This window comes from Mastomys coucha, unplaced genomic scaffold (genome assembly GCF_008632895.1).
Source record: "Mastomys coucha isolate ucsf_1 unplaced genomic scaffold, UCSF_Mcou_1 pScaffold13, whole genome shotgun sequence".
In the NCBI taxonomy this organism is placed as follows: domain Eukaryota; kingdom Metazoa; phylum Chordata; class Mammalia; order Rodentia; family Muridae; genus Mastomys; species Mastomys coucha.
Window position 1 is genome coordinate 79,599,923 of NW_022196895.1, and position 8,709 is coordinate 79,608,631.

Sequence of the window (8,709 nt, forward strand, 5' to 3'; positions counted from 1 at the left end):
ATTAGTAAGAGTTGATGGGGTATATATCTAGGCTCTCTCATGATGGGTGACATGACTATAACCCAGAATATGTGCCCACGTGTATCCCTGGTCTTTCCCTGTCTACTATGTGGGCAATCACCGTTTGATTCCCCTCAGGTCATTTGTCTATGCCTGGATCCCTGTGGAATTTTATACAATTGTATTTGCTTTCTCTTCTCATCATAACCAGTCACTGTAAATTGGGTGAGTGAGGGTGATCATGGAGATTTTACTATGTGTGTAACTTTTCATCTCTGCAAACAAGGCAGCGAATTCCTATTACCACAAGGACATCTTGTTTTCTCATTTAATAAGTGTCTCTTCTCCCTCCTCCATGAGCCCCAGAAATGTTTTTCCAAGCTTTCCCATTTCAAACGCTCTGCTGATGGAAACACAAAATGCAAGTCTTGCTTTGGCTTCCTCTACTTAGCACAAAGGCCTGGAAATCCATGTATGTTTTCCTGTCTAACAAGAGCTTGTTCCTCTTACTGAAGGGTGGGTTGCTTAGGTGTGAGCTAGTTTGCTCAGTCATATATGTACTGAAGGAGCTACAGGGGCTTTCTGCTTGGGAATAAGCCTTGAGGCAGGAGGTGAGGGGAGAGGCCATCTATTAACTTCTCTGTTCTTTTTTTCTAACAGTATACCCACCTCTGGAAGAACTGTCCAATTGTCAAGTAGTGGACTCATAATGAAATGGAATATTTAGGGTGTATTCTTTTTAACTGTAAAAGCTGCTTCCTGGGTTGGATTACCAGCAAGAGCGACTCACATCCACAGCAGAATTTGATCCTGTTACGGTAACATGTGTGCCTTTCTGACAGATGGGCTGTTCAGTTCGTCCTAGCCTTCGTGCATGGCAGCACAGCTGAACATCTCTTCCTTTTCAGGTTTCAATAAGGGGGCCCTCTCCCAAGGCTAGCATGACCAGGTCTCGAAGGTTTTGTGTGCTGGTGCTTGTGGCTTCTGTGGTCTACAAATGCTTTCCAAAAAAATCAGTCATTTGTTCAATTATAGGCTCCACACAAGCTTTTGAACAGTATTTCTTTATAATTTGGATGAAGTCCACTTGGACAATTTCTTTCTTTATTAATGGATTTTTTAGTGTCAACTCTAAGAACTCTGCCTGTGTCTATGTATCAAAAAACCTTTCCAATATTTATTTCTTTTCTAAAAGATCTACTTGTCGTATTGCAGTTTAATCCATAATCTCTCTACTCATTCATCTTCGGTTAAATTCTACATAAGCTGTTGGACTTAGGTCAACATTCTCTCTGTCTCTGTGTCTGTCTGTCTCCCTGTCTCTGTGCCCATCTGTCTCTGCTTCTCTCTTTCTCTGTCCCCCTTTCTGTGTGTTTCTCTGTCCCTCTGTCTCTGTATCTCTGTGCCTCTGCCCCTGGCCAGCGAAGAAGGGAGACCAGTGAAGAGTTGTATGGCCTAGCAATGCAAGAGCATCCTCTCACTGTTTGTGGGGATCCTTTTATATTCTTTCTAAACATCATGTGCCCTCTAAAGTGTTTGTTTTCATCAAAACATCACATGCCCTCTCATGGGACAGCTTCCATAGAAACATCATGTGACACAACAAAACCAGAAATTTTCACTTTATAATGCTCTCTGTGTTAGAATATACACACCAATGTTTATTAGAGTTGTCACTGGTTTTCCTCAGTGAGGAAGCCTTGCCTCCGCTAAGGTTCCTTTCTTCTTCTCTTTAAGACATCAATGTGTAGCAGATGCATCTGGAAAACACTGTTGACATTGACACACAACCTTGTGATCTACAAAGGTCAAGCTTAAGATCTATACAATCACGTTTCAAAACTAACATCTTGAAATATTTTTAATAATTTAGTGCTGTATTCGCAGCTATCCAGGGGTACTTGTGGTCCATTGACCACAGCTGGACATTTCTGAAAGAATCCTAGGCTTATTACAATATTAAGTAGCATAGATATCAGACCTAGAGTATTTGTCGTAATCATGAAATCTGATCTGTATGAAACTCTCAGAAAAAGACAGCTGATTAGAAACCCTTATGATTCTTCTTGTCCACTGTCCCCTCTTCCTTCCTCATGACCTAGGCTCATGGCTTCACCACTGTTAAGCCTTTGAAGAGCTACCACTGACAAGTCTTTGATCAGACTGTTAACAACAGATTGTATCCATTTTCCTGTCTTCAGAAAATGTTTTCTTTCTCCTTTCCTCTGAGTGATGGCCTTCCTGTACGCCCAACTCTACAGTAGCAGCTCTCATCTTTCAGAAACCTAAAGATGCCTTTTTGCTTCCCTCTGGCACTGTGATTTTAGGTGTATGTTGACAGAGTGCTTTTTCATCAGTGTCTAAGGAAACAGATTAAATGTTGTTATACAAATACCTGGGGGGAAGAAAAAAAAAAGACAAGTCTTAGAAAGTTTCTGAGAAACATTACTAGGTTGATAACAAAGTTTCAGAAATTTATATGGTTGTAAATTGTCCATCCCTTACTATAATTTATAATATGTTTACATATAATAAAAATATCAATAATGCAAAACAACAGGATAATATGATATAAATTGAGGGGAAGTCTGCTCAGTGTAACAGTCTCAGAAATGACATGCATTCTTTTTTAAATTAATGGGCTAGGACATTAAAGTGGATTTAAAGATAGATTACATGTATTTGAAGAGCTAGAAATAAATGAATATATTAAGTAAGCACAGGGCCTGAGCAGGTCTGCACCAGGTCCTCTGCATATATATTTATGACTTCCAGTTTAGTGTTTTTATGGGATTCCTGAGTGTGTGAACCAGTGGGTCTTTGATTCTCTGCCCTTCTCTTGGTTTTTATCTAATTCCAATGTGTTAGTTTCATTTTGTCCTATTGTATTGTTTCTTGTTTTACAACCACCCCTCAGAAGCCTGTTTATTTCTAATGAGTGGCAGGAAGTGGGGGGTGGGGGGGGACCCGGATGGGAAGAGAGGTGAGGAAGACCTGGGGAAAATAGAGAAGGGAAAACCACAATCGGGGTGTATTGTGTGAGGAAACAAAAAAAAAGTCTATTTTTCAATAAAAGAAAAAAGATAAAATTGACTACAGAGTAAAATTAAATGAGTGTCATAAACTGAAGATTAGATATTATAGAAGAAAAGCTAGCCATCTTAAAGCCATAATAACCCAAAATGAAATGTGAAGAGGAAACAGATGCCTTAAGATTACAAAGAACATCAGAAGACTGGGGGGGTCAACCCAACTAGAGAGAAACAATCATAATTCCAACAGACTTCTTCTCAAAAACAACACAAGCCAGGAAACACTGGAAAGGCTCCTCTGAAGTACAAAATCATAAAGAGAAAACAAAAGGGGAAAGTAATGAAGTGTGAGGGTTTGGGTGCTTGTGCTTGTTATTGGTTTTTTGGTTTGTGTGTTTTATTTTGGTTTTGGTTTCAGGTTTTGGGACTTTGTTTTTGTTGTTGTTTTGTTTATTTGATTTTTGGAGGTTTTTTTGTTTATTTATTTTTTGGTTTTTTAAAATTTTGTTTTGTTTTTTTTTGTCTTGTTTCAAGATTTCGGGTCAAACCAGAGTCTAAGTCAATGAAAAAGACTCCAAAACAATGTGATCAATGATTAAACAAGTACTTCCCCAGACATACATGCTGCAAATGTGTGTTATCAGTTCAGGTATTCTGCATTAATCCTGAATAGAGATGAAAGTGACCCCTCTTGGAATGCTGGGTAAATCCTAAGGCTTCTCTGTGGTTGCACTTTTGCCTACACAGCATTGTGGCAAGTTTTGTAGAAAGTTTGGATTCTATTCATCAGTGGAAAGGATGACTATACAGATAAGTATAAAAGTATAAGTATTTAAATTTCTTTAATAGATATTTGAGTCTTTAAGGCAAACATTAAGAGTCAGATACCCAAGTATAGTACCACAAGTCAGAGAGAAAAATTAAATCTATAACTTAAGTACTTATGTGTGTATGTATGTATGTATGTACATTGTACACACATGCATGTATAAGAGAGTATAAGTAATACACATGTGTGTGCATGTGTGTTTGTGTGTGTGTGTGTGTGCATACATATGAGTGTGAAGGCCAGAGGTATATCTCTTGAGAAAAGGTATACCGCTTTTCTTGAGAGCTATTGACATTCAATTTTGAATCAAAGTCTATCACTGGGATCTAGGGCTCACAGGTTAGACTAGCACTCTTGTCTGGAAGCTACATACACACCTCCATCTCCACAGTGCTTGGATTACAAACACATTCCACCGCACTATGAGTTTTATGTGGATACTGGGGATCAATGATCAGTTCTCATGCTTACCGAGCAAGCACTTTGCTGGCTGAGCTAGCTCCTCAGCCTCTATAAAATTCTTACACCACGTAGGAAGTATTAAGATACCACGTGAAGGAAGTTATATACTATAAATCACTTAACTATTACATTCAAACATAACAATGTATCATAATTAGCAAGCCAACACAGGATATAACATGTAGCAATAAAATGCTCAAATAATCAAAAGACAACAGAAAAAGATAAAGAAACTCTGCATGGCACTTTAGGAGATAAATACCAATATAATAGAATTTAAGACACTGTATCAATAATTATACTAAGTGTAAACTATCTAGATATTCAAATAAAAGGCAGAGATTGTCATGTGAGTATTAAACAACCTCATCTATCTATGTTCTCCCAATTAAAAAAGCTAATTAAGAATAGTGACAATTTCTATAAAAGTTCAAAAACTGGAAAATAATACATGATACAAACCAATATTTTTTTTAAATGTAGACAAACTGCTAGAGAGATGGCTTGTTAGTTAAGAGCAGTTGTTGCTCTTACAAATGACCGAGGTTCAGTTCCCAGCACCAAGACAGCAGCTCATAACTGCCTTTGTCCTCCAGTTAACAGATGATCCTATGCCCTCTTCAGACATCCATGAGTACTTGTGTGTGCAGGGTTCACAAATACTCATACAGGTTCACATACATATGCCATAATAATACTGAGATCAATTCATAGAGGATACAAAGTTTCACAAATCCAGTAATAGTTTTAAACACTGACTGGGCTGCAGAGAAACTGGCAAGCTAAAACCACAAGCAGAAATTACTACTCATCAGTAGAAAGCCTGACCCTGACTACACACAGTGTTACCAAGTCCAGCACAAACACACTGACACAGTTTTGAACATACTTAAAAGCCACTTTGATACCATCATTTGACAGCACAGGTGCTTCAAACATATTTCAACAAGTTAGATAAGAGAAGAAAAATTATGATAAACCCAATTTTGAAGATCTTACAATGACATACACAAATGATCAGAGCCTGGAAAAATATCTTAAACTGGTAGAAGAAGTAAATCAGTTCAGTTTGATTGCAGGACACAAGTATCTCAAAACAAACTGTTGTTCTTGATAGTAACAACACATATTGAAAAATAATTAATAAAAATATGTTGAAAAAAGTGTAAAAATACAAATGTTTACAATAACACTAAAATATGTTGTGCTTATAAATTAGTCTTACAACAGATATAAAGGAATTGTACACTAGGGTCTACAAGACATTGATATGAAAACTGAACATGTCAAAAAGAGATGTACAATCTCAGTCAAAGTACCAGGCAGGGTTCTGCAGAAATTAACAGCTCTAATATACATACATTGATAAACATGATACAAACAACAATCTTTTAAATGTAGATAAAGTGATAGAGAAATAGTTCGTCAATTCAGAGCAGTTGCTCCTCTTGCAACACACACACACACACACATTTATATAGGCATGGTTGTTTCATATACATAACAGATCAATGGAACAGAAAGAGCCAGGAAGTAGATATAGACATATACTGCCAAGTGAACTTTGAATATATAGTAAGGAAAACCAATAGAAAAGTTAATTTTTTTCTAATAAACAGTACAAAAAAAATGAAAAAAAAATTCAATGATATTTAAGAAATACCTCGACTTTAGAGAAAAGTTGAACTCCAATGAGTCATGTACCTAAATATAAAACTTCAAGCTACAAAAATCTTCAGAAAAAAAACATAAAGGAAATCTTTGAACCCTTAAGAGCTGAGAAAGGTTCCCTCCAACACTCTCTTTAATCTCAGTGCCAAAAACATGGTCCATAAAAGGAAAAAAAATTAGTAAGTCAGAATCCCTAAAATTAAGAACTTCTGGCCTTCAAAACTCATCCTTGGGAGAACTAAAAGACAAGATACAGGCTGGGGCAGAGTCCTTCAGAAGGGACCCACATCTAGAACAGTCTATCAATTTGCAAACCTCCTGAAATCAATTATAAGAAAACGAATTATCTAATTTAAAATTTTTTTTTAAAAAATTCTACAAAAACGTTGGTAAAAACATGCAGATATCCAAAATTTTCACAAAAAGATCGGTGACTATGGTCATTTGGGAAATACAAATTAAAACCATAAGCAGAAATAGCCACGCTATTAAAAAGCTGACCGGACCCAGTGTTCCCAATTCACATACAAATCACTTTGAACACCCTTAACAGCCAATCATTTAGATGGAGATGACTCAGCAGCAGATCAAAGCACTTGCGAAGCAACCCAAGTGTGATATCCAGAACCCACGGAAGATGTTTGCACTGGGAGGACTCTCTTGCGCAATCTCAGTACTCCTACACTGAGATTAGAAACAGACAAGAGAGCCAGCTAGCCTGGGCTACATACACTGTGCAGCAGCAGAAAGAAGACCCTGCGTCAACAAGAGGAAAGCCAAACTGGATTCCCCAAAATGCCGTCTAATCTCCACATGCGTACATGTACACCCACCGGGGTGTGGGCAGAGACAGAAATAAATATTTTAAGTAGTCAGTTATTCACTTCCCCATGGCCCAACATCCCCATACCTGGATAACTTACCTGAGAAAACTGACAGCATGTATCCACTAAAAATCCGGAAGTACACACTTGCAGGGTTGCGAAAAAACTGGATACAACTCAGCTGTCCACCAGCTGGAAGAAAGTAAGGCATTGTGTTGCAATAAATATTACACAGCAAACGGGGGTGGGGCGGGAGCGACAATAAACAGGACACCGAAACTGAGTCTCAAATGCATTATGCTGAGGGGAGAACAAAAAAGCACACACAAAATGCTGTATGTTCCGAATTATTTACATGACGTCCCCACGAGCAGGGCTCCTGAAGAATGGACGATGCTTTGGGAAATACATGTATGCTTCTAAAGTCAGGAAACTGCACACAAGGGAATCTGGTATTTTTAGCTCAGTAAATGTCATTTTTCTTTAGTTACTTTTTTTAAAAATTCACTTTACATCCTAATTGCTGTCCCCTCTCTGTCCCCCTCACACAGTCTCTCTCCTATGCCCCCTTCCCTTCTCTGAGAGGGTGGAAGGCCCTCCTGGGTATCCATCCACCCTGGCACACCAAGTCTGGGCAGGGCTAGGCACATCCTTTCCCACTGAGGCCAGATAAGGAAGCCCAGTTAGAGGGAGGGATTCCACAGACAAGCAACGGCTTTAGGGACAGCCCCTTTCCAGTTGTCAGGGGACTCACATGAAGACCGAGCTGTTCATCTACTATATATATGTGCAAGGGGGAAGCGGGGATAGGTGTGTGTGTGCTTGTGTATGTGTGGTGTGATGTGTGCGTGTCTGTATGTGTGTATGTGTATAGGTATGTGGTATGCTGTGTTACATATGCTATGTTGGCGTGCTGTGTAAGTGTGTGATGTATTGTGTTACATGTGTTATGACTGTGATGTGGTATGTGTGTTTGTGTGTGGTGTGTGTATGCATGTGTGTATGTGTGTGTGTGTGTTTATTCATTGTTTTAAAATTGTTACTTCTCACCAATAATACCATAGGAGAGAGATTCTAAAAAGAAAGTCCTTAATTATATCCTTTCTTTAAAAGGCCCAAATTATAAGGAGAACATGTTCTCATCACCACATCACCGATAACTACAGTTCTCACACTCATCCCAGTTGGAAGTCCACTTTGTCACCAGTATCACAGGCAGCATGGATGTCTAGAACCAGGGCCAGTGATGCACTCGGGCACAGGGTCAGATTTCTCAATCTTCAGCAGGTGCTCAGGGTTTCTCGGTCCTTGTTTCTTTGGCTGCAGAGCTCATTGCACCACCCTGCCTTCCTTGTGGACTTGCTAGATGGCCAAGGGACTGGCTGGGCATAAGGCCCTTCACACACAAACCACAGACTCCACAGTACAGAGAACCCTCTGCACCATATGTTCAAAGAACCATCAGGAACTCTGACCATGAAAAACTACAGAGCACGTCTATAATTTTAAACTGGTAATATAATGGCAGGCATATGCATGCACGTATAATAGAACATATATTGAGATATGAGGAGCGTGGAGTAAAAATTAACAGTAGTGCAGACTTAGGAAAAATATGTGTATGATGTATTCTATTGAGGCTGTTGATCCTGGTAATGTTTGAATCTTGAAGCTAAATGCTAGAGTACATTTTTTTTATATTTATATATTTATTTAATATATTTAAATATTTTTATCTTTATAAATAATTTAAATAAGTTGTCTATAAACAATTTTAAATAATAAATTTGATATTTAAAATTTTTTAATGAATTTAAATCAAACCTATCTAAATATTTATATAAGTATTTATAATCTTTAAATGTGATCACAGTCCTTTTCATCCAGCTAG

At 38.1% G+C, this 8,709-nt stretch overlaps 1 long non-coding RNA gene across 1 annotated transcript; it reads right to left on the reverse strand.

Annotated features, from left to right (window-relative positions):
- Positions 1-1,620: 1,620 nt before the first annotated feature.
- LOC116087756 lies at positions 1,621-7,200 on the reverse strand. Its single transcript, XR_004117622.1, has 2 exons — positions 6,918-7,200; positions 1,621-1,770 (listed from the first exon to the last, which is right to left on the reverse strand). It is a non-coding gene; the product is annotated as an uncharacterized LOC116087756 (long non-coding RNA).
- Between the last annotated feature and the right edge of the window lie 1,509 nt (positions 7,201-8,709).